Source organism: Hyla sarda, chromosome 9 (genome assembly GCF_029499605.1).
Source record: "Hyla sarda isolate aHylSar1 chromosome 9, aHylSar1.hap1, whole genome shotgun sequence".
NCBI classification, from domain to species: domain Eukaryota; kingdom Metazoa; phylum Chordata; class Amphibia; order Anura; family Hylidae; genus Hyla; species Hyla sarda.
The window spans coordinates 88,105,073-88,126,950 of NC_079197.1; the positions used below are offsets into that span (position 1 = coordinate 88,105,073).

Below are 21,878 nucleotides of genomic sequence, written 5' to 3' on the forward strand. Positions count from 1 at the left end.
ACTTACATCATTTCTTGGTGAAAAATTCCAAAATTGGATGAAAAAAATAGAAAATTTTAAATTGTTTTAACTTTGAAGTTAACTTTGAATTGGAATTTTTCAGGGACCAGTTCAGTTTTGAAGTGGATTTGAAGGGCCTTCATATTAGAAATACTCCACAAATAACCCCATTATAAAAACTGCACCCCTCAAAGTATTCAAAAGGACATTCCGTAAGTGTGTTAACCCTTTAGGTGTTTCACTGGAATAGCAGCAAACTGAAGGAGAAAATTCAAAAATCTTCATTTTTTACACTCGCATGTTCTTGTAGACCCAGTTTTTGAATTTTCACAAGGGGTAAAAGGAGAAAATTCCTCTCAAAATTTGTAAACCAATTTCTCTCAAGTAAGGAAATGCCTCATATGTGTATGTCAAGTGACGGGCGCAGTAGAGGGCTCAGAAGGGAAGGAGCGACAATGTGATTTTGGAGAGTGAGTTTTTCTGAAATGGTTTTTGGGGGGCATGTCACATTTAGCAAGCCCGTATTGTGCCAGAACAGCAGAAAAAAAACCACATGGCATACCATTTTGGAAACTACACCCCTCAAGGCATGTAACAAGTGGTCCAGTGAGCCTTAACACCCCACAGGTGTTTGACGACTTTTCGTTAAAGTCGGATGTGTAAATGAAAAAAATGTTTTCATTAAACTGCAGTTTTTTTCCCAAATTTACAATTTTTACAAAGGGTAATGGGAGAAAATGCCCCCCAAAATTTGTAACCACATTTGTAACCACATCTCTGTTAGGACATAAAATGCTCTGCGGGTGAACTGCAATGCTCAGAAGAGGAGTCACATTTGGCTTTTGGAAAGCAAATTTTGCTGAAATGGTTTTTGGGGGGCATGTCGCATTTAGGAAGCCCCTATGGTGCCAGAACAGCAAAAAAAAAAAAAAAACACATGGCATACTATTTTGGAAACTACACCCCTCAAAAAACGTAACAAGGGGTACAGTGTGCCTTAACACAGGTGTTTGACGACGTTTTGTTAAAGTAGGATATGTAAATAGGAGAAAATTACCCCCAAAATTTGTAACCCCATTTCTTCTGAGTATGGAATTACCCCATGTGTGGACATCAAGTGCTCTTCGGGCGAACTACAATGTTCAGAAGAGGAGGAGCGCCATTGAGCTTTTGGAAAGAGAATTTGTTTGGAATGGAAGTCAGGGGCCATGTGCGTTTACAAAGCCCCTGTGGTGCCAGCATGTGACCCCATTTTGGATACTACACCCCACAGAATTTAATAAGGAGTGCAGTGAGTATTTACACCCCACTGGCATTTGACAGATCTTTGGAACAGTGGGCTGTGCAAATGAAAAATTACATTTTTCATTTTCACGGACAACTGTTCCAAAATCAGTGGGGCATAAATGCTCACTGTACCCCTAATTACATTACACGAGGGGTGTAGTTTTCAAAATGGGGTCACATGGGGGGGGGGGTCCATTGTTCTGGCACTATGGGGGCTTTGTAAACACACCTGGCCTTCAATTTTCTCTTCAAAAGCCCAATGGCGCTTCTTCTCTTCTGAGCATTGTAGTGCACACCCAGAACACTTTACTCAGAAGAAATGGGGTTATACATTTTGGGGGGCTTTTTTTCTATTTTCCCTTGTGAAAATGAAAAATGTAGGATAACACCAGCATTTTAGTTTTCTTTTTCATCCAACTTTAACGGAAATTGTTCAAACACCTGTGGGGTGTTAAGGCTCACTATACCCCTTGTTCCGTTCCGTGAGGGGTGTAGTTTCCAAAATGGGTGGGTATTTATTTTTTTGCGTTTATGTCAGAACCGCTTTAAAATCAGCCACCCCTGTGCAAATCCCCAATTTAGGCCTAAAATGTACATAGTGCGCTCTCACTCCTGAGCCTTGTTGTGCACCTGCAGAGCATTTTACGCCCACATATGGGGTATTTTCATACTCAGGAGAAATTGCGTTACAAATTTTGGGGGTCTTTTTTTTGCTTTTACCGCTTGTTAAAATAAAAAGTATGGGGCAACACCAGCATGTTAGTTTACATTTTTTTTTACACTAACAGGCTGGTGTAGCCCCCAACTTTTCCTTTTCATAAGGGGTAAATGGAGAAAAAGCCCCCCAAAATTTGTAACGCAATTGCTCCCGAGTATGGAAATACCCCATATGTGGCCCTAAACTGTTTCCTTGAAATACGACATGGCTCTAAAGTGAGAGAGCGCCATGCAAATAGGGACCTATAACACTGTACACACTGATCTCTTATGCTGATCACTGGCGTGTATTAACACGCCTGTGGTCAGTGTTATCGGCGCTTGACTGCTCCTGCCTTGATCTCAGGCACGGAGCAGTCATCCGCCGATCGGACACCGAAGAGGCAGGTAAGGGCCCTCCCGGTGTCCTGTAAGCTGTTCGGGATGCCGCGATTTCACTTCAGACGCGGCGGTCAACTTTGACCGCCGCGTCTGAAGGGTTAATACAGGGCATCACCGCTATCGGTGATGTCCTGTATTAGCCGCTGGTACTGGCCGTTGATAGCCGTAAATATACGTCCTTCGTCGTTAAGGGGTTAAGGGGTTAACCCCTTAACAACAATGGACGTAAATGTTTGTATGCGCGGTAGGTCCCGGCTGCTATCAGCATCCAGGGACCCGCTGGTAATGGTGGACATCCGTGATCGCGCGAATGTCCGCCATTAACCCCTCAAATGCCGTGATCAATACAGATCACAGCATCTGTGGCAGTGCGGTATTTTAAATGGATGATCGGATCGCCTGCTGCGCTACCGCAGGGATCCGATCATCCATAATGGCGGACAGAGGTCCCCTCACCTGCCTCTGTCCGTCTCCAAGGGTCTTCTGCTCGGGTCTAATATCAAGCCGACCAGAGCAGAAGATCACCGATAACAGCGATTTATTTATTTATTTTAATCAATTTTTTATATCGTTAATCTCCTTCTCAAGTTGTTCTTTATCTGAACAGTTTTGTTTCTTCTGCACATCTCACCAAAAGGGATGTTCTGTATAATGTGTCTAGGATGGCAAGATGAAGCCATCAAAACAGCATTTGTCGCTGTATCTTTTCTGTATGGGAAAAACTGTATATTGGACCCTTTACTGGTTAACGTAATATCTAAAAAATGTATAGATGTATAACTAAAATGTAAAGTGAACTTGAGATTAAGGCTGTTCTGATCGCTATATCTACTGCTTCTTTAAATAAGCTCAGAATGCATAAAAGCAGGGGAGATTTTTTTTTACCTTTTGCCTGTCACAAACTTGCAGGCTTGTAAAAACATTTTTTTTTCTCTTAGCTAGTTGTAAATTCCTTATCAAAAACGCTGAGTACAGTGTACCGAATCAAGGTCAAATTTGTTTCTTAATGCCAACAATAATAATCATGGCAATAGTTTAGTTTTTTCATTTTTTTGAGTCTTTAAAATCCAGTTTTTTTTTCCTGCTTGTTCGGATTTAATTTAATTTTTGACTTTTTAATCTATCTAGTGGATTCGGTCAAGGGAGTAAGAGTGCTGTAGATTTTTGTGTTCTAGGTCTCTGATAACTCTAGGTGTACTGGGCTGATGTCTTTTCCGTGTATCAGATAAGCTGATAGCTCGATTTATATCAGCCTGGTGTCTTTTTTTTATAGCAGAAGACTGTTTACTGATAACTTGGGTTGTACTTGAGGAAAAAATTGGCTCTCATGTCTTTTGTATTGTATCAGTAATGTATCAAGAGTAGAAGATAATAGTAGCATCATATACACTGTGGTTGTCACTTTGACGCCCTTTTTGTTTGGTGTTTAGTTTCAATTTTGTTTTGGCCAATCCACTGAGGGTTTTTGTTAATAGGTTAATTGCATGATCCTCACTTTCCCTGAGACTTTAAAAGCTTTGAAACTGTTCAATTCCTGCACTGGTTAACTTTAAAGGGTAAAATATGAGCTGTTTGCCCTCTGCATTTAAAAGTTCAACCCCCTTCCTTCTTGGGTGTGAAGAGCCACGTGACATAATGATGCACCGTGAGGGAAAGAAGTATCTTGACAAAATGAAAAAATTTATGGCTATATGCAATTTGCCTGGAAAGGGTAGATTACACCAAGATTTATGGTCTGAGGCTCTTAAACAGCATAAAAGGATTTTAGAAGCTAATGATTTGCTAGCATCTGACCAGTCATGGCACCGTGGTTCGTGCACCATTGCTAAAGAAAAATATGTGGAGGAGGAATATAAAGATGAGAAGAGGAATGTCAATATGTATTTGTATTACAAAAATACAGATTTATCACCACTCGATAATGATGATGATCTTAACTGTTGGTTGTGTCCCTGTTGTGGTCAGCAAAACCTGCCCTCAGTAAAAGACTGTGTTTCCTGTGGCCAAGCCTGGCCTGTAAATGTTCCACAATGTACTGCCACAGCACCTCCATATACTGCAAAAATGGAACCCCCCCAAAATGCACCCACCCCACTATATGCAATTGGCCATGTTACTGCATCAACTTCCTGTGCTGTCAGGCATCTTGGAGTACCAGGAAGTGCTGCTCAACCCACTTCCTGTGCTGTCAGCCATATTGGAGGAACAGGAAGTACTGCCTCACCCACTTCCTCTACTGTCAGCCATCTTGGCTTACCCAATCTACTTACTCCCTGTAATGAGCCCTAAACCAGTACACCCAAACAGGCCTTGCCAGTTGCTGGAAGGTTTCCAAATAGAACTTCCTCTAGCACTCATCCTGAAGCACTTGGTCTCTTTCCAGTTATGTCTCAGGATGGGGGTAACTTTGTACCTAATGACCAGATCACTGGCCTATACCCAAATCAAACCCACACACTCCCAGATCAGCCCTCACCGGAAAGCTCTGTATTTCATTCTGCTAATAATTGCTGGGCCTCACCAAGAAGTCATACCTCTCTACCCAGTGAAGACAGTCCTCCAGCCCAAAATGAACCCCATGCACGGTTTCAGTCTCCTACCCATAATTATCATCATCAGTCTCCTACCAATGATAATCATCATCATCATCAGTCTCCTATCACTGATCATCATCAGTCCCCAGGAAAGATACCACTTTCACCTGCTTATACAATCACACCCACTGTGGTGTAATTTCATGTGCCTCCCAAAACCTCCTACAGTAACATATACAAAACCATTAGACCAAGTATGGTGTCTGAATATTTTCACCCGGCCATTGGAACAAAGATCTGGAATAACCGGATTGGCATGGGTTCCATGGAAAGGCAGCAAGTGCAAGTTATAGTTAACCCTGCAAATTCATATCTTCAGCATAATGATGGCCTTGCTGCTGCCTTAGTGCATGCATGGGGGACTAGTATACAGCATGACTCTGATCGTTAGTACTACAACAAGGGCCCATTTCAACCTGCCAACTGGCCATTACAGGATCTGGGACACTGCCTTGCAACATGAGAATACATGTTGTTTGTCCCAGATATTCCTCTGCCCAACATGATGCCTGCATAAGGCAGCTTCAGTCCACAATATACCACATTATTGATCTAGCTGGAGAGAAGGAAATTTTCTCTCTGGCCATTCCACCTATCAGTTCTGGACTCATTGGATTTCCTCCTAATATCTGTGCCAATGCAATAGTGTCCAGTAATAAACATTACAAGCCAATACCAACATTACAGGAAATCAGGTGTATCTCTAAAACATACAAAACAGTCCAAGCTCTGGTGAATGCTGTCAACTTGTTCAAGAAACCTAACCTCTTGGGTAGACACCCAATGCCACATGATAATTCAGATAACCTACAACATGGATTACCCAGGTCCACGCCAGCTAAACTTTTGCCCATACAGCCTGATGACTCCAGAGATTTCCTGCATAGTTTTGGTGAATCCAGTCCACCGCAAACTATTCCAGTACCACTTACCTATAGTGGTGGAAATGAAGGGTCTGAAAAACCTCTTTCAGAAACTCTTTATAAATATTTTACGTTTACCTCAGTGCAAGTAAATAATCTCCTAAACCAACTCCCTGACCGAGAGAAACAGCCAATGCCTTTCTACAGAAGAATCAAGCAAATTCAACAAACCTATTCATCAGTATGGAAGGATTTATATAATCTTGTCTCTATCAAAACTGGAGATGCCTTCTGGCCTATCATTTCCACCAGCCTTGATAGTTCTGCTATTGTGGATGAGGAGACATACTGTTCTGGAATAGAATTCTGCCGACAACTACAAGCCTGGGCCAGAGACAGTCTAGCTTCAAGCTCCACCAATTTCTCTGATGCCTCTCAGGAACGTGAGAAGCTGAAAGGTTTTTCTCCAGACTACTTAATCTGTTCCAGGATCAAGGTTATGACCTAGGAAGCAAATTCCATAAGAAACTCTTCATTAGCATCTTTGTTACTGGCCTCCACGATGCTAAGAAAATGCTTACAGACACTAGGCCTGAATATGTGACACTTGAGCCAAAACTATTGAAAAACAAACTGGAGTGGCACCTACTAAGAAGAGCTCGGATGTGTCAGTCTGTCAAGATGCACAGGTGATGCTTAATGCTACAGCACAATACCCGGTTCAGAATTATGTCCCTCAGTTCCGAACCGTTCCTGCTCGGTACCGTGTTCCGAATTATGTCCCTCGAAGACCACCCATCAGAACGATCATCTGCTACAGATGTGGTAAACTCGGACATGTCAAGCGAAACTGCAGAACCAGACTTCCTCCTTGCAACTACTGAATGGATTAAGCCACTGCAAGGCCAATGATGTCACAAAACCATCATAATATGGACCAACAACAATCTGGACCTCTCTCTGAACACCCAAACCACTCTAGGATGAATCAACAATGAAGACCCAACAACAGAATTACTCAAGAGAATCCAGCTAATCATGTCTCATATAGAAATGATCAAAAATCTGGATCTGAGATTTACTCCTAAAACTCAAAGCCACCATAAAATATGAGGATGATGGCATGCACCTTGAATTATCTCAACCACTCACACCTGAAGAAGTTTGTATTTTGCAGGCCTCTCCACTGATGGTCATGAATATCGAAACGAAGACTATACCAGATGTCTATCTACAACAAATTTCTGACTGTGTCTGGTCCAAAGGCCCAGATGATATTGTACTCTTGCCTGTTCCGCCTGTTAAGGTCTTCTTAAAACCTGGAGCCAAGATACCTAGAGTACCCCAGTATCTGCTTAAAGCAAACCAAGAAACTTCTCTTTCTGAACAAATCGCAACTCTTCTCAAGAATGGAGCCTTGATCAAATGTGTTTCCCCAGCAAACACTCCTATGTTTCCGGTAAAGAAGAAGACCCCAAGAGAACAACCTGAGAAGTTCCGCATGGTACATGATCTTCGTGCCATTAATGCTGCCACAATTCTACATACTCCCATTTTTCCCAATCTACAAACTCTGCTTAGTTCTATACCACCAGATGCCAAGTTTTTTTTAAGGTTCTGGACTTAGCCAATGCTTTCTCCAGCATTCTTTTACATCCAGACTGCCAATACCTCTTTGCCTTTACTCACCAAGGAGAACAATACACCTGGACACGCTTGCCACAGGGAGGTCAAAACTCCCCCGATCACTTTTCCCATGACAGATGATGCCACTTTTCCTCAAGCCTTATCCACCTGTCTGGATCCATGGGTAGGAGCCCATCATAATGGGACTTTACTTCAATACGTGGATGACCTTCTACTCTGTGCTACATCGTTAGATCAGTGTGCCACCACTTCAGTTGATCTACTATCTTTCCTTGCCTCAATCAACTGCAAGGTGTCCCTTAAATAAGTTCAATTGGCACAACAAAAAGTAGTCTTCTCAGGACATTGTATCTCCCAAGGTGTTAAACACCTGATGGAAGACAGGAAGCAAGCCATGCAAGAGAATCCTATACCCACAACTGTCAAGCAACTACAGGCTTTTCTTGGTATGATCACCTACTACCGACAATGGATTCCAGATGCCTCAGCACTGATGCAACCTCTGTATGATGCCATTCCAACTATATCTCAGAAGCAACCACTTTCATGGGAAGCCATACAGTGTTTGAACCGCCTACAAGACCTTATCATGTCCGCTCCAGTACTTGGCATCTCGAACTATGAACTAACATTTTATCTGTCCCTCTCTGAAACAAAGACCCATGCCTCTGGAGTCCTTTCACAAAAACATGGAGACAAATTGAGACCTTTGGGATACTACTCATGCAGACTATATTCTGTAGCACGAACTGCACCCACATGCCTTTGAGCTGTGATAGCAGCTAAAGACCTTTTGCACAAGACTTCGGACATCATTCTTGTACATTCTATCATTATCCTCGCTCCACATGATCTGAAGGCTATTTTGACTCAAGGCCAAAGAAATCCACTTTCTCTACAAAAACAAGTGAGGCTTCAATGCTCTATGTTACTCACAGATAATGTAACTCATCAAAGATTCACAATCATGAATCCAGCTACCCTGCTCCCTCTCTCGGGGAGGGGGGGGGGGGGGATGAGGAAGAAAAATAAACTGAACAAAATGATGAAGACCTCGGTGACCCTGAGCACAATTGTTTAAAGGTTATGGAAATGGAGACATCACATCTACCAACGTTCCAAGAAACATTGTTGGGCAATGCAACCTTTACTCTCTACACACTCTACACAGACGGGTCCAGATATACTGATGAAAGTGGCAACTTCCACACAGGATACTCAGTGGTTAGCTCATTCGAAGTTCTGCGAGCAGGACTACTCCCTCCTCTTGTTTCAGCACAAGAGGCGGAACTCATTGCTTAAGCTGAAGCCTGCCGCATCTCGGAAGGACAAACCGCCAACATCTACACGGACTCCGCCTATGGGCTGAACTTTGGATTGAAATGGGCCCTAAGTGGGTACATGACTGCAAATGGAACCCCTATAAATAACTTTGAAGCTCTCAAGACCCTGATTGAAGCCTTAAAATTGCCTGAACAAGTGGCAATCGTCAAAGTGCACGGAAGATTGGACTCTGAAGAATCCAAAGGTAATTTCTTGGCAGTACTGCCCCTTGCTCGAGAGGAAGCAGGGGTATACGTGGTGACAAGAAGACAAAAGAAAGGATCAGAAGAAGCAGAAGACGAAAAGGAAAACCCCGGACTCAAGACACTGAAACAGTTCCAGACTCAAACCTTGGACAAGTAAAAGAGTATTTGGGAGAAAAAGGGAGCTGAACTCTTTACCACAGAGGAGCCCTTTACCACAGAGGAAAAAAGCAAATGATCACTTCTATCAACAAAATCTACCTTGCACCAGGAATAACAACACCAGTTGAACAATATGTCAAAGGATGTGAATTTTGCTACACCTGCAACCCTGGAAGAACAGAAGTTACTTTTAAGAAACACTTAGCCAAACCTTGCTATCCATTTCAGAGAATCCAGATTGACCACATGCAATTGCCCAAAAGTGGGAGGTTGAGTGCTCTTGAATGTTCTCAGGATGGCCAGAAGCCTACCCAGTCACTAATATTACAGCAAAGACTACTGTAAAGAAACTACTAACGAAACTAGTATGCAGATTTGGAGTCCCTGAAGTAATTGAAAGCGACCAGGGACCGGCTTTCATTGCGGATATTACAAGAGAACTTTGTAAATGGTGGGAGCAGACATTGGACTCCATACTCCATATCATCCTCAGAGCAGTGGGATGGAACACAGGGACTGACTGGGACTATAGACTACGGAGTGCCAATAGAGGAAAAGACAATACCGGCAAGTCTATACTACAGAGAATGACACTTAGTAAATCAGGCTCCTTGAAGGACAATGGGAAAACTGGTTCTAGTATGCCTCTTACCATTCAGAGAACCATGAGAACAACTATCCTGTATGCAGATGGCACAAAGGCAAACCCAGCAGAGTAGGGCGAACATAGAAGTCCCAGGTAAAGGACAAGTCTGAGTACAAGGGGGGGGGGGGGGTTCACCAGGAGCCGTTCATCTCAAATCAGTGAAGCATCCCATACCCATTTTTTATTTTTCTCCACCAGAACCTGGAACTATTATGCAGAAAACGCCATATGATTTTGGTTAACGGCTGCAAATAGTGATCCACCCACTCCCCAAGGCGCTCAGTGAGGGACCCTATGCCAGCTACAATGGGTCTTGGATTTCCTCTGTGAAGCCGGGGCAGGACCGGCTGGTCCGATTGCGCAGATGTGCATTGAAGGTTGTTGGTGCAGAGTGGACAACACTACTTGTTTGCAATTTTGTTAAAATAGTTTGAGATTTTTTTTAAGTGGTACAATTATAGAAAAGCATATATCATGGGTATCTTTTTAATCGTATTAACCCACAGAATAAAGGAAACATGTAATTTTTACCATATAGTGTAGACTGTGAAAACAAAATTTGATAAATTTGGGATTTTCTTTTCAATTTTCCCACATAAATTATATTTTTTGGGTTGCGCCATACATTTTATGGTAAAATAAGTGATGTAGTTACAAAGTGAAATTGGTGACGCAAAAAAACAGCCTCGTATGGGTATGTGGATGGAAATCATAAAAGAGTTATGATTTTTAGAAGGTGAGCAGGAAAAAACGAAAATGCAAAAATAAAATTGGCCTGGTCCCTAAGGCCAAAATGGGCCTGGTCCTTAAAGGGGTATTCCACCCCTAGACATCTTGGATAGGGGATAAGATGTCAGGTCGCCGCGGTCCCGCTGCTGGGGAGCCCCGGGATCCCTGCTGCGGCACCACGCTATCATTACAGCACAGAGCGAGTTCGCTCTGTGCGTAATGACGGGCGATACAGGGGACAGAGCAGCGTGAGGTCATGGCTCCGCCCCTCGTGACATCACGGTCCATCCCCTTAATGCAAGTCTATGGGAGGGGGCATGACGACGGCCACGCCCCATCCCATAGACTTGTATTGAAAGGGGCGGCCGTGACGTCATGAGGGGCGGAGCCGTGATGTAATGATGCTCCGGCCCCTGTATTGCCTGTCAATACGTGCAGAGCGAACTCGTTCTGTGCAGTAATGATAGCGCGGTGCCGCAGCAGGGATCCCGGGGCTCCCCACCAGCGATCTGACATCTTATCCCCTATCCTTTGGATAGGGGATAAGATGTCTAGGGGCGGAGTACCCCTTTAAGGGGTTAAACATCAGGCTGTTGCTGTTTGGTTGGTATCTGGCTGAGAATACTGGACTTAATATTAACCAACAGACTTTAACAACATAAATTGGGAGAATGTCCTGAAAAACAAGAATAATGACACTAAATGGGAGACTTTTAAAAAATATCTTAAATTCTCACTGTAAGATGTATATACCTTATGGGAATAAAAGGGTCAGGAATAGAAGAAAACCAATGTGGATGAATAAAAATGTTAAGGGGGCAATAAATTACAAAAATAAAGCATTTCAACTACTAAAACAGGACAACGGTGAAGAAGCATTAAAAAGATATAGAGGAAAAAGTTGAATATGTAAAAAACAGATAAAAGCCGCAAAAGTAGAGACAGAAAGACTCATTGCCAAACAGAGTAAAATTAACCCTAAAATGTTTTTTAACCCCTTAAGGATGCAGGGTTTTTCAGTTTTTGCATTTTAGTTTTTTTCCTCATAACTTTCTAAAAATCATAACACTTTCAATTTTGTAACTACAGACCCATATGAGGGCTTATTTTTTTCATCACCAATTGTACTTTATAATGACATCGATCATTTAACCACAACATTTTCTGTGAAACCAGAAAAAAATATATTTGTGGGGCAATTTTTTCTTTTTTTAAATGCCATTTTGTAACTTTTGAGGGCTTTTGATTCTATGCAGAACACTTTTAGTTAAAATGATACCAGATCTTTATTCTGTATGTCCATATGGTTACAAGGATACCTAATTTATATAGGTTTATTTTATTTTACTACTTTAAAAAAATGATAACTACATGCACCAAAATTAGTATGTGTAAAATTGTCATTTTTGACCCCTATAACTTTTTTTTTTCCGTATATGGGGATATATGAGTGCCCATTTTTTGCACTATGATCTGAAGTTTTTAGCAATACCACTTTCGGTTTGATGGGACTTTTTGATCGGCTTTTATACATTTTTTAGGGTATACAAAGTGATCAAAAATACGCAATTTTGGAATTTGGAATTTTTTTACGTGTACGCAGTTTAATTATAATATTAAATTAAATATTCAATTTTCATAGTTCGGACAGCTACACACGCGGCGATAGCAAATATGTTTATTTTTATTTACATTTTTTTTTTTTTTAAAGGGGTGTGATTCAAACTTTTATTAGGGAAGAGTTAAATCACATTTATTAACAATTTTTTTACACTTTTTTTTTGCAATGTTATAGCCCCCATAGGAGACTATAACCTGCAATACCTTGATTGCAGACACTGATCAATGCAAAGCCATAGCATTGCATTGATCAGTGTTTTCGGTGCTCTGCTGCTCCAGCCTGGATCTCAGGCATGGAGCAGCAGAGTGACAATCGGACGGCGGGAGACAAGGTAAGCACCCTCCCGCTGTCCTCTCAGCTGTCGGGATGCCACGATTTCCCCATGGCGGTTCCGAACAGCCCACTGATCTAACCTGTAACGCTTTTCTCCCATTTTAGATGCTGCAGTCAACTTTGATTGCGGTGTCTAAAGGGTTAATAATGGACATCAGCCAGATCAGCGATGTCAGGTATTAGCCGCAGGTCTTGGCTACTGATATAAACCGGGACCTGCCGGGTATGAAGCACACTCAGCTCCTAAGCGTGCTTCACATAACCGGAGCCGGCCACGAGCGTAAGTTTACGCTCATGGTCGTTAAAGGGGTCATCCACCATAAGCTGATTTTAATATGTACCTGGCAGACAGTAATGGACATGCTTAGAAATGATCTGCGCTATTCTTGGGGCTAAATGGTTATGTTGGGAGATTACCATAACACTGTGGCTAGGTTTTTGTGAACTGGTATTTCCTGTTTGAGTTTTCTTCTTTTGCCTACATATCCCATAATTCCATTTTCCTCCCTCCCACACATCAGCCACCCCACCCATTGAAACATAAATGAGCTGCATCCATTCAAAATACCTGTGGTTTTCAATCAGGGTGTCTACAGCTGTTGCATTAGTTGCAGATTGAGCTCTCTCCCACCAAACGATCACTCCACCCATTGAAGCAGACAGGCTCCCTGACATCAGCTGACTAGTGAGTCAGGTCTTGGCTGCATTACAACCTGGGAAATATCTGAGACAACAGTGATTTTGTATGCTGGCAAAAATAAATATTAGGGTGAAAATCACAGATGAATTGTGAGAAAAACGTCACACAAGTACAGACACTATATTAATAACTATACTAATTTTGTAGCATAGTCAAATAAAAAAAATCCCTGGCATACACCTTTAACAATACAAATAACAAAAAGGTTAAAAATTAAAGTGTTGGCCCTTTAAAAAATGATGTGGAAGATACTATAGACGGGGATCAGGAAAAAGCAAATATCATAAACACATTCTTCTCCACAGTATTCATAGAGAAAAATGAAATGGTGGGTGAAAAACAGCGAGATAAGGTAAACTCCCCAGTACAGGTCACCTGTCTAACCCAGTACAGTGCCGCCTACAAAAAAATCAAACTAGACAAATCACCCGGTCCAGATGGCATTCACCCCCATGTTTTTAAATGGGCACTGTCACCAACTTTATTTTTTGATATGTTGTAGTACTTATGTACTACAACATATCTCTAATATACTTTTATTATTTTTTTTTTTTCATTAAAAATGTTTAACTTATATTTAAAAACCGGCTACTGAAAAAGGACTGATTTTGGAGTGGCAATCAGTCCTTTTTCAGTTAGGCTGCACTCGCTCCCTGCCTGTCAATCAGACAGGCGAGAGTGAGCGCATTGGCTCCCCGGCCACTGGCTGGGAGGCCACTCCTCCCGCACATCGCCGCCGCCGCCTCGTTGCCGCCGCTGTCCCTGCACGCCTGCTGCCGGACTCTGCAGTAACTGCAAGTGTAATGAGGGAACGGGGTATGCCGGGCGGGGGGGGGGAGGAGGGAACAGGCTAGTGCCGTTGCCGGGGGGGGGAACGGGCTGGAAAAAAAAAATTGGATGGTGGGAGCTACCCTTTAAGGAATTAAGTAATGTAATAGACAGACCCCTATTTTTAATATTTAAGGACTATATAGTGACAGGGAAGATTCCCCATGACTGGCCAATAGAAAATGTGGTGCCAATATTTAAAAAGGGGTCAAAAAGCGACCCTGGGAATTATAGACCTGTTAGTTTAACCTCCGTTATATGTAAATTGTTTGATGGTTTTCTAAGGGATGCTATCTTGGAGTATCTTGATAAAAAAAAAAAATGTATGACTCCATATCAGCATGGCTTTATGAGGGATCAGTCCTTTCAAACTAACCTGATCAGCTTTTATGAGGAGGTGAGCTCCAGACTGGACCAGGGGGAATCGCTGAATGTCATATATCTGGATTTTCCAAAGCATTTGATACAGTGCCACATAAAAGATTGGTGCATAAAAGGGAGAGGGATTGGGCTGGGGGAGAATGTGTGCAAGTGGGTAAGTAACTGGTGTTACGCCGAGCGCTCCGGGTCCCCGCTCCTCCCCGGAGCGCTCACAGCGTTCTCCTGTTTGCAGCAACCCGGTCAGACCTGCTGACCGGGTGCGCTGCGATAATGTCCCCAGCCGGGATGCGATTCGCGATGCGGGACGAGCCCGCTCGCGATGCGCATCCCGACACGCTTACCAGACTCGTTCCCCGCCTGTGCTGTCCCGGCGCGCGCGGCCCCGCTCCCTAGGGCGCGCGCGCGCCGGGTCTTTGCGATTTAAAGGGCCGGTGCGCCACTGATTGGCGCATGGGTTTTAATCAGTACCTTCACCTGTGCACTTCCCTATTTATACCTCACTTCCCCTGCACTTCCTTGCCGGATCTTGTTGCCATTGTGCCAGTGAAAGCGTTTCCTTGTGTGTTCCTAGCCTGTGTTCCAGACCTCCTGCCGTTGCCCCTGACTGCGATCCTTGCTGCCTGCACTGACCTTCTGCTACGTCCGACCCTGCTCTTGTCTACTCCCTTGTACCGCGCTTATCTCAGCAGTCAGAGAGGTTGAGCCGTTGCCGGTGGATACGACCTGGTTGCTACCGCCGCTGCAAGACCATCCCGCTTTGCGGCGGGCTCTGGTAAAAACCAGTAGCAACTTAGAACCGGTCCACCGACACGGTCCACGCCAATCCCTCTCTGGCACAGAGGATCCACCTCCAGCCAGCCGAATCGTGACAGTAGATCCGGCCATGGATCCCGCTGAGGTCCCGCTGCCAGTTGTCGCTGACCTCACCACGGTGGTTGCCCAGCAGTCGCAACAGATAGCGAAACAAGGCCACCAGCTGTCTCAACTGACCGTGATGCTACAGCAGCTTCTACCACAGCTTCAGCAACCATTTCCTCCGCCAGCTCCTGCACCTCCTCCGCAGCGAGTGGCCGCATCCAGTCTGAGTTTATCATTGCCGGACAAATGTGATGGGGACTCTAAATTTTGCCGTGGTTTTTTTTCACAATGTTCCCTGCATTTGGAGATGATGTCGGACCAATTTCCAACTGAAAGGTCTAAGGTGGCTTTCGTAGTGAGCCTTCTGTCTGGGAAAGCCCTGTCATGGGCCACACCGCTCTGGGACCGCAATGATCCTGTCACTGCCTCTGTACACTCTTTCTTCACGGAGATTTGAAGTGTCTTCGAGGAACCAGCTCTTGCCTCTTCTGCCGAGACTGCCCTGCTTAACCTGGTCCAGGGTAATTCTTCTGTTGGCGAGTACGCCATCCAATTCCGTACTCTCGCCTCCGAATTGTCCTGGAATAACGAGGCCCTCTGCGCGACCTTCAAAAAAGGCCTATCCAGTAACATCAAAGATGTGCTGGCCGCACGAAAAATCCCTGCTAACCTGCATGAACTTATTCATCTTGCCACCCGCATTGACATGCGTTTTTCTGAAAGGCGTCAGGAGCTCCGCCAGGATATGGACTTTGTTCGCACGAGGCGGTTTCTCTCCCCGACTCCTCTCTCCTCTGGTCCACTGCAATCCGTTCCTGTGCCTTCCGCTGTGGAGGCTATGCAAGTTGACCGGTCTCGCTTGACACCTCAAGAGAGGACACGCCGCCGCATGGAGAACCTTTGGCTGTACTGTGCCAGTACCGAACACTTCTTGAAGGATTGTCCTATCCTACCTCCACGTCAGGAAAGACACACTCCGACTCCGCACAAAGGTGAGACACCTCTAGGTGTGAACTCTGCTTCCCCACGTCTTACTGTGCCTGTGCGGATTTCTTCTTCTACCTTCTCCTTCTCAGCTGTGGCCTTCTTGGATTCCGGATCTGCAGGAAATTTTATTTTGGCCTCTTTCGTCAACAGGTTCAACATCCCGGTGACCAGTCTCGCCAGACCCCTCTACATCGCCTCTGTTAATAATGAAAGATTGGACTGTATCGTGCATTACCGCACGGAACCCCTCTTAATGTGCATTGGACCCCATCACGAAAAGATTGAATTTCTGGTCCTCTCTAACTGCACTTTGGAAATTCTTCTTGGACTACCGTGGCTTCAACGCCATTCCCCAACCCTCGATTGGACCACCGGGGAGATCAAGGACTGGGGTACTACTTGCCACAAGAACTGTCTTATGCCTGCTCCCAGTACTGTCAGTCAAAACCCTATGGCTCCTCCGATACCAGGTCTCCCCAAGGCCTATCTGGACTATGCTGATGTTTTTTGCAAAAAACAAGCTGAAACTTTGCCTCCTCACAGGCCTTATGACTGTCCTATTGACCTCCTCCCTGGTACTACTCCACCCCGGGGCAGAATCTATCCTCTGTCCGCTCCGGAAACACAAGCCATGTCGGAGTACATCCAAGAGAATTTTAAAAGGGGGTTTATCCGCAAGTCTTCCTCCCCTGCCAGAGCTGGATTTTTCTTCGTTTCCAAAAAAGACGGCTCCTTACGTCCTTGCATTGATTACCGCGGACTTAATAAAATCACTGTAAAAAAACGCTATCCCCTACCTCTTATCTCGGAACTCTTTGACCGCCTACGTGGCGCCAACATCTTTACCAAGTTGGACTTAAGAGGTGCATATAATCTCACCCGCATCAGGGAAGGGGACGAGTGGAAGACCGCGTTTAACACCAGAGATGGACACTTTGAATATCTGGTTATGCCCTTTGGGCTTTGCAACACCCCTGCCGTCTTCCAAGACTTTGTAAATGAAATTTTTCGTGATCTTCTATATACCTGTGTTGTGGTCTACCTGGACGATATTTTGATTTTTTCTTCTAACCTAGAAGAACACCGCCGCCATGTCCGCATGGTTCTTCAGACACTTTGGGACAATCAATTATATGCCAAAATGGAAAAATGTCTCTTTGAATGTCAATCTCTTCCCTTCCTAGGATACTTAGTCTCTGGCCAGGGACTCCAAATGGACCCGGACAAACTATCAGCTGTATTGGATTGGCCACGTCCCTCCGGACTCCGTGCTATCCAACGTTTCTTGGGTTTTGCCAATTATTACAGACAATTTATTCCGCATTTTTCCACTATTGTGGCCCCAATCGTGGCCCTAACCAAGAAAAACGCCAATCCTAAGTCCTGGCCTCCTCAAGCGGAAGAGGCGCTCAATCATCTCAAAACTGCCTTTTCTTCTGCTCCCGTACTCTCCAGACCTGATCCATCTAGGCCCTTCTCGCTGGAGGTAGACGCCTCTTCGGTGGGAGCTGGTGCGGTACTCCTACAGAAAAATTCTTCCGGACATGCTGTTACTTGTGGTTTCTTTTCTAGGACCTTCTCTCCGGTGGAGAGAAACTACTCCATTGGTGATCGAGAACTACTGGCCATAAAATTGGCGCTTGAAGAATGGAGGCACCTGCTGGAGGGATCCAAATACCCAGTTATTATATACACTGATCACAACAATCTCTCTTATCTTCAGTCTGCCCAACGGCTGAACCCTCGCCAGGCTAGGTGGTCGTTGTTCTTTGCCCGTTTTAACTTTGAAATTCATTTTCGCCCTGCTGACAAGAACATTAGGGCTGACGCTCTCTCTCGTTCATCGGATGACTCTGAAATGGAAGCTTCCCCGCAACACATTATTCCTCCGGACTGTCTGATCTCCACTTCTCCAGCTTCCATCAGACAAACTCCTCCAGGGAAGACCTTCGTCTCTCCACGCCAGCGCCTCAGGATTCTCAGGTAGGGACACTCCTCACACCTCGCAGGCCATGCTGGCATCAAAAAATCCATCCAGCTCATCTCTCGTTTTTATTGGTGGCCTACCCTGAAAGCTGATGTTGCTGATTTTGTGCGGGCTTGTACAGTCTGTGCCCGGGACAAGACCCCTCGCCAGAAGCCTGCTGGTCTCCTCCATCCTCTGCCTGTTCCTGAGCGACCATGGTCTCAGACTTGGTATGGACTTTATTACTGACTTACCTTTATCCCATGGCAACACAGTTATTTGGGTGGTTGTTGATCGGTTCTCCAAGATGGCACATTTTATCCCTCTTCCAGGTCTTCCTTCTGCGCCTCAGTTGGCGAAACAATTTTTTATGCACATTTTTCGCCTTCACGGGCTTCCTACGCATATCGTCTCGGATAGAGGCGTTCAATTTGTGTCGAAATTCTGGAGGGCCCTTAAAATCAAGTTAAACTTCTCGTCTTCTTATCATCCCCAATCCAATGGGCAAGTGGAAAGAATTAATCAGGTTGTTGGTGACTATTTGCGACATTTTGTTTCCTCTCGCCAGGATGACTGGGCCGATCTTCTACCATGGGCCGAATTCTCGTACAATTTCAGAGTCTCTGAGTCTTCCGCTAAATCCCCATTTTTTGTGGTGTACGGCCGTCACCCTCTTCCCCCCCTCCCCACTCCCATGCCTTCTGGTTTGCCCGCTGTTGATGAGGTGACTCAGGACTTCTCCACCATCTGGAAAGAGACTCAAAATTCTCTTCTACAGGCCTCATCCCGGATGAAGAGACATGCCGATAAAAAAAGAAGAATTCCCCCTGTTTTTTCTCCCGGAGACAAAGTATGGCTCTCCGCCAAGTATGTCCGCTTTCGTGTCCCCAGTTATAAACTGGGACCACGTTATCTTGGTCCTTTTAAAATCAAATGCCAAATCAACCCTGTCTCCTACAAACTCCTTCTTCCTCCTTCTCTCCGTATTCCCAATGCTTTTCATGGTTCCTTAAACCACTCATCCTTAACCGCTTCTCTCCCAAGGTTGTTGCTCCTACTCCTGTTTCCGGGTCCTCCGACATCTTCTCGGTGAAAGAAATTCTGGCATCCAAGACAGTCAGAGGTAAAAAAAAAAATTCTTGTAGATTGGGAGAATTGCGGCCCAGAGGAGAGGTCATGGGAACCCGAGGACAACATCATTGACAAGAACCTTATCCTCAAATTCTCAGGTTCTAAAAAGAGGGGGAGACCCAAGGGGGGGGGGGGTACTGTTACGCCGAGCACTCCGGGTCCCCGCTCCTCCCCGGAGCGCTCACAGCGTTCTCCTGTTCGCAGCGCCCCGGTCAGACCTGCTGACCGGGTGCGCTGCGATAATGTCCCCAGCCGGGATGCGATTCGCGATGCGGGACGCGCCTGCTCGCGATGCGCATCCCGACCCGCTTACCAGACTCGTTCCCCGTCTGTGCTGTCCTGGCGCGCGCGGCCCCGCTCCCTAGGGCGCGTGCGCGCCGGGTCTTTGCGATTTAAAGGGCCGGTGCGCCACTGATTGGCGCATGGGTTTTAATCAATACCTTCACCTGTGCACTTCCCTATTTATACCTCACTTCCCCTGCACTTCCTTGCCAGATCTTGTTGCCATTGTGCCAGTGAAAGCGTTTCCTTGTGTGTTCCTAGCCTGTGTTCCAGACCTCCTGCCGTTGCCCCTGACTACGATCCTTGCTGCCTGCCCTGACCTTCTGCTACGTCCGACCCTGCTCTTGTCTACTCCCTTGTACCGCAGTCAGAGAGGTTGAGCCGTTGCCGGTGGATACGACCTGGTTGCTACCGCCGCTGCAAGACCATCCCGCTTTGCGGCGGGCTCTGGTGAAAACCAGTAGCAACTTAGAACCGGTCCACCGACACGGTCCACGCCAATCCCTCTCTGGCACAGAGGATTCACCTCCAGCCAGCCGAATCGTGACAACTGGCTCAGTGATAGGAAACAGAGGGTGGTTATTAATGGTACTTATTCTGATTGAGTGACTGTTACTAGTGGGGTACCACAGGGGGCTGTCTTGGGTCCTTTTCTATTTAATATATTCATTAATGACCTTTCAGAGGGGTTGAATAGTAAAGTAGCAATCTTTGCAGATGATACTAAACTCTGTAAAGTGGTAAACACTATAGAGGACAGTGCACTGTTACAAATGGATCTGGATAGGTTGGAGGTTTGGGCTGTGAAGTGGCAGATGAGGTTCAACACTGATAAATGTAAGGTAATGCACATGGGGGAAAAAAATCCGGGCTGGGATTATGTATTAAATGGGAAAATACTTGGGACGACTGATGTGGAAAAGGACTTGGGAGTCTTAGTTAACAGTAAATTTAGCTGTAGTGACCAGTGTCGGGCAGCTGCTGCCAAGGCAAATAAAATCATGGGGTTCATCAATAGGGGTATAGATGCCCACGACAAGGAAATAATTCTACCACTGTACAAATCACTAGTCAGACCACACATGGAATACTGTGTACAGTACTGAGCACCAGTGTACAAGAAAGATATAGTGGAGCCGGAGAAGGTTCAAAGATGGGCAACCAGAGTAATAGGGGAATGGGAGGACTACAGTACCCAGAAAGATTATTAGAATTAGGGTTATTTAGTTTAGGAAAAAGAAGGCTTAGGGGAGACCTAATGACTATGTATAAATATATCAGCGGACCGTACAGAGATCTCTCTCATGATCAATTTATACCCAGGACTGTATCTATAAGAAGGGGGCATCCATCTTCGTTTAGAGGAAAGAAGGTTTCTACACCAGCACAAGCACCAACACTGGGGTTCTTTACTGTAAGAGCAGTGAGACTGTGGAATTCACTGCCAGAGGAGGGTGGTCATGTTGAACTCGGTAAAAGAGTTAAAAAGGGGCCTGGATGTATTTTTGGAGAGTAATAACATTACAGGTTATGGATACTAGATTTACAGGGACAGAAAGTTGATTTATTCTGACTGCCATATTTGGAGTCGGGAAGGAATTTTTACCTCGAGTATGAGGGTTTTTTGCCTTCCTCTGGATCAACTCAGTAGGGACTCATTAGGGTTATAGGTTGAACTTGGTGGACTCTGGTCTTTTTTCAACCTTATGAACTATGTGGGAGATTTATCAAAACCTGTGCAGAGGAAGAGTGGTACAGTTGCCCATAGCAACCAATCAGATTGCTTCTTTCATTTTCCACAGGCCTCTAAAGAGGCCTGTGGAAAATGAAAGAAGCAATCTGATTGGTTGCTATGGGCAACTACACCACTCTTCCTCTGCACAGGTTTTGATAAATCTCCCCCTATGTTACTATGTTGCTATGTAATAAAAATAAGTGGAACCACACACATTTATTTGTAAATTATTCATTTAAAGGGGGTACTCCGACCCTGAGACATCTTATCCCCTATCCAAAGCATAAGCATAAGATGTCTCACTGTGGGAGTCCCGCCGCTGGGACCCACAATCTTGTATTCGCCACCCACCTGTTTGAGCTGCACGCCGTAGGGGATAAGATGTTTCAGGGCCGGAGTACCCCTTTAAATGTATTTATATATTTATTTTAACTCTCCGAACCTGTAAGAATAGGCTCTTAGGGGTTATTGCTAGCTGTTTTTGAGGCTAATGCTAAGCCGCTG

At 44.9% G+C, this 21,878-nt stretch overlaps 1 protein-coding gene across 1 annotated transcript in view; it reads right to left on the reverse strand.

The window, feature by feature from the left end:
* ATP1B4 (ATPase Na+/K+ transporting family member beta 4) overlaps positions 1-6,701 on the reverse strand; it is a 176,786-nt gene extending 170,085 nt beyond the window's left edge. Inside the window, exon 1 of the mRNA XM_056538679.1 lies at positions 6,607-6,701. The gene's annotated coding sequence lies outside the window, so the exon portion shown is untranslated. The remainder of the gene's footprint in view (positions 1-6,606) is intronic.
* Positions 6,702-21,878: the final 15,177 nt, after the last annotated feature.